Raw genomic sequence first — 4506 nt, 5'->3', positions numbered from 1 at the left:
TAAAAGAGAGAGAAAAAGAAAAATGTGTGTGTGTGTGTGAACAAAAAACCGAGAGAAAGATACAAGGAGAGCAAAAAAGAAAAAAGAGGAGAGAGAGAGAGAGAGAGAGAGAGGGGGAGGGAACCAAAAGAAATAGAATTATAGAAAGAGAAAATATAAAATTTGAGAGAAAGAGGAAACTGAGGAGAGAGAAGAAAAGAGAGAAGAGAGGGGGGAGAAGAAAAGTGAGAGACAAAGAGATAGAGAGAAGAAAAGCAGGGAGAGAAGAAAATGAGAGAGAAAAGAAGAAGAAAAGAGAATTTGAACATAGAGAGAGAATTATAAAGAGAGGAAATATAAAATTTAAAAGAGAGAATGAAGAGAGAGAGAGAGAGAGAGAGAGAGAGAAGAAGAAGAAGAAGAAAAAAGAAAAAAAGAGGAGAAAGTGAGAAGGAAAAGAGAGGAGAGAGGGGAAGAGAGAAGAAAAGCACAGAGAGAGAGAGAGAGAGAGGAAGAATAAGAATAAGAAGAAAAAAGAGGGAAAAAAGGGAGAGAGATGGGGGAAAGGAGGAAAAATAAAAGTCTTTTTTAATTTAAACATTTTTGGAGAGAGGAAGAGAGAGAATTTAAAAGAGAGGGAGGGAGAGAAGAAAAAAAGAAAAAGAGAAGAAGGGAGGAGAAGAAAAGGAGGGAGAGAGAGAGAGAGAAGAATAAGAATAAGAGAGAGAATATGAACATAAAGTAAGATAATTATAGATAGGAGAAATATAAAATTTACATACTTTAAGAGAGACTGAGGGGGAGAAAGAAAGGAGGAGGAGGAGGAGAGAGAGAGAGAGAGAGAGAGAGAGGTTAAAGAGAGGGAGAAGAAGAAAAAAAAAGTAAAAAGTAAAAGAGAGAAGGAAAAGAGAGGAGAGAGGGGAGAGAGAGAAGAAAAGGGGAGAGAGAGAGAGGAGAAAAAAATTAGAAACAGAGAGGGAAAAGAGGAGAAAGAAAGAGAGGAAATGGATTGTTGAGTGTGTACTTACTGTAGTAGGGCTCCACTATCTTTCATTATTCTTAGCTCCTCCTTCTTACTTGATGGATTTTGCTATAGCTCTGGCTTTATCCAACTGGCTTTATTCAATATAATTGAATAGCCAAAGTTGCACCTTAGAAAACCAATTGAACATTTCTATAAGGTAGCTCATTTTATGTGACCACCTCCATGGTGTTTGTTCTTGAAATACACACCACAAGTATGATAGTGCAACTTCTAGATACCTTGGATACTCCATATCTCCAAAAGTTTATATGATGCCAGGAGGCATATTTCACGGTGGATTCCGTGCCATGGTGGATTCTGTGCCACGGTGGATTCCGTAAACTTTGTTGACCGGGGCTCATACACAAAGTGGATTCTTTGTGCGAGAAGTTGATGGGGACGCCTATCCTTTTTGGGCGTTTCATTAATTTAGTGTGTACATGGGTGATTCCATAGCGAGTGATTCCGCAAAATACATATTAAATTAATAAACGTTTATGAGTTTAGAGTGCGCACTTGTGATAAATTAAGGTTAGGATTGATTTCTAACCAGTTGATTTATTTATGTAGCTGAAGACTGCTAGGTATTCACTTTTGTCGGTTTAATTGTATTATTTTGCTAAAGCAAACTCAAAAGCCAAAAGCGTGCTATTTTGTAATTTGGGCTATTATTTGAGCTTGAAGATGATTAATACATAAAATACATGCTTTATGGAGCGCTCACACAAGGCATGGGGGAAGATTGCATCCAATTGGTCTCTTGTTCATGTCGTGCATGCTTTCTACCTTGAGTTTTGTGCAAAAAGTAGAGTTCTTTTGTTCTTGAGGACCTTCCGGCTCTCACTATGCGAGTATACAGCATCCGATCTGTGCACCAGTGGTATCAGAGCGAAGCTGAGATCGAGAGCTTCCAATCGCTACCCATCTTGTGAGAAGGCGGAGCTCCTGGAACGATTGAGCTCTACAATTAGTCTCATCGCGAACGGTCGATACGGGTGGATTCTTGGCAATCAAGAACCTCTATCTACAGCCTCTGATTTGCGAAGGACCGGCCTGGGGAAGCGGAGGACCACAAGGAAAGTTCCTTCTATAAGTCGTTTATTTCTCAGCAGTCTCATAGTAACTCCATAGCTTGAAGCTTAAAAAGCTTAATTGAAAGTTTAAAAAGCTTAATAGTAAGCTTTAATAAAGCTTAATAGTAAGCTTTAATAAAGCTTACTCCATCATATTTTTTAATCGACGGCGTCAGTATACCCTCGCCATAAATTTCGGTGGTGAAAAACGCCCCCCCTAAAAATTCGTCGTGATCACAGACTAAGCTCTAAGCTTAGTCAACCAAGTCTCAAGTCACAAAAATCTTCAAGTTGGACAAGCTCATTAAGTTCTGTAACTCTGCAAGTTCTGCAAGTCAGCAAAGGTCAAAACTGACTTATGCCAAAAACTCCCATAAGGACTGTTCCTGTGCAAAAGCATTGAACTGCAAAGTTGTTCCTTGGAAGACTCTGTTCACATACACAGACTTGCTGAACCAGTTTCAGTACATGCAAAAGGTCTTACGCAGATTTTACAAAGATTTCAAATCCCGCAACCGCAAAAGTCAAAGACCATGAAAGCCAAACAAAAATTTATAAGCCTTGTATACCCGACTTTGAGCTACGCTCATCCCGCTAATTGGATTTTGAGAGTGTAAGGTCTTTTGAATTTTTACAGGATGACAAAACAAAATATGGATGATTTAATGGCTGGAGGCAATCTTCCTGAACCTTAATGGAATAAAATTGGATTTAATTATGATGCAGCTGGATGAAGAACGAAGAGCCCGGCAAGCCTTGCAAGTTCAATTGGCCAATTTACAACGATCGACTACCGACAAAGATGGACCACAACCCGAAGATCTTATCCAACGTACCATCAATGTGACTCTCGAAGCTCAATCCATCCGCAAAGAAACAAAGATAAGTAAAAGAAATTTCAAATTCCGTACTTTCAATAAAACTCGAGATGGAAAGACTGTTCTTGCATTCATTAGTCAGTTTGATGATTACTTTCATGAAGAGACATACACTGAAAAAGATAAAATTAAGTGTGTCACTAATCATTTAGTGGATCGAGCATCTCTTTGGTGGATTGTGGTTTCGTAAGAGCATAGATTGTCCTACTACCTGGGAGAGTTTCAAAAAGAAGTTTATGTAGAATTTCCTTCCTCCACAATTCCATGAAAAATCCATAAAGCAATGGGACCTTCTTCAGCAAAGAGATCGTGAGCCTATTTCCCAGTACACCGAATGCTTTTGGAATGCCTTACTGCAACTACGCATGCTTGAAGACGTACCTGAAGTGACTCATAAGCACAAGTTTATGTTTGGATTACTTGGGCATTACTACGCTGAAGTCAATATGTTCAAGCCTGCAACTCTTGAAGATGCAATTTCTTTAGCTCATGACACTGAAGACAAGCTTCGAGGAAGAGACAAGCGTCCACAACAATTTCAAGCAAATGGTAACTATGGTTCAAAGCAATTCAATTCAAATTTTAGAAGATTCAATCAAAGTCGATTTTTTTCATCATCTTTCCGTAAGTCTTGGACAAAACCACCTTCTTTGCCATCAAATACTAATCAAAACCCTAAGTCATCCTCACAGCCAAATCTTAATATTCCTAGACTTCCTGCCATTGCAAACAATGTATCTAAAGCCAAACCTATAGTGTGTTATAAATGCCATCAACCTGGACATCTAGCAACTAATTGCCAATCGAAGAAGCCACCTGTCCATATCAACTATCTTGGAGCAATGGAAGATGAAGAACATGAGGAAATGCCTAACTTTATGGAAGATGAGGACGACATTGCTACTCCTTCGGATACTTTACCAGGTATGCCAACTCCACATTCTTTGTTGACAATGAAATGTTTAGTGCATGGAAAAGAAAAGATTATTTTGCATGATGATGGTAGTACACATGATTTTATTTTTGCAAAGTTAGTGAAAGAATTGAAATTACAAACTGTTCCTACGCATTATCGCATTAAAGCAGCATTCTTATGCACAAGGTATAATGGAACACAAGAGGTGCATGATTTAGAAATTCAAATTGGTGAATACACTAAAAGAAAGAATTTTCTAGTTGTACCATTACAGTCCAGTGATGTTATCCTAGGTATGCCTTAGCGTCATCAGCATAATCCTGACATAGATTATTCCACACATTCAATTAAAATTCATTTTCAAGGAAAACACATTACATTGTATCGTATGCACGCATCAAATAATTTTCCACTGCTTACTTATACTCAAGCTAAATATGCATTACACAAAAGTAGTAAATCTTATCTAATCTGGGTAAACTTCAAGCTAAAGAAAAACATATGCACCCTAGGCATAAAGACTTCCTTGCACAATTTAAAGATTGTTTTGTTGAAGATTTACCACCTGGACGACCTCCTTCACGTCCTGAAGACCACAAAATAGTTTTAATTCCTGGTACACAACCACCTTATAAA

The sequence above is a fragment of the Lygodium microphyllum genome, chromosome 12 (genome assembly GCF_053477565.2).
Source record: "Lygodium microphyllum isolate KBCC chromosome 12, Lygodium_microphyllum_v1.1.10, whole genome shotgun sequence".
In the NCBI taxonomy this organism is placed as follows: domain Eukaryota; kingdom Viridiplantae; phylum Streptophyta; class Polypodiopsida; order Schizaeales; family Lygodiaceae; genus Lygodium; species Lygodium microphyllum.
Note: the sequence above shows the minus strand (reverse complement) of the source record.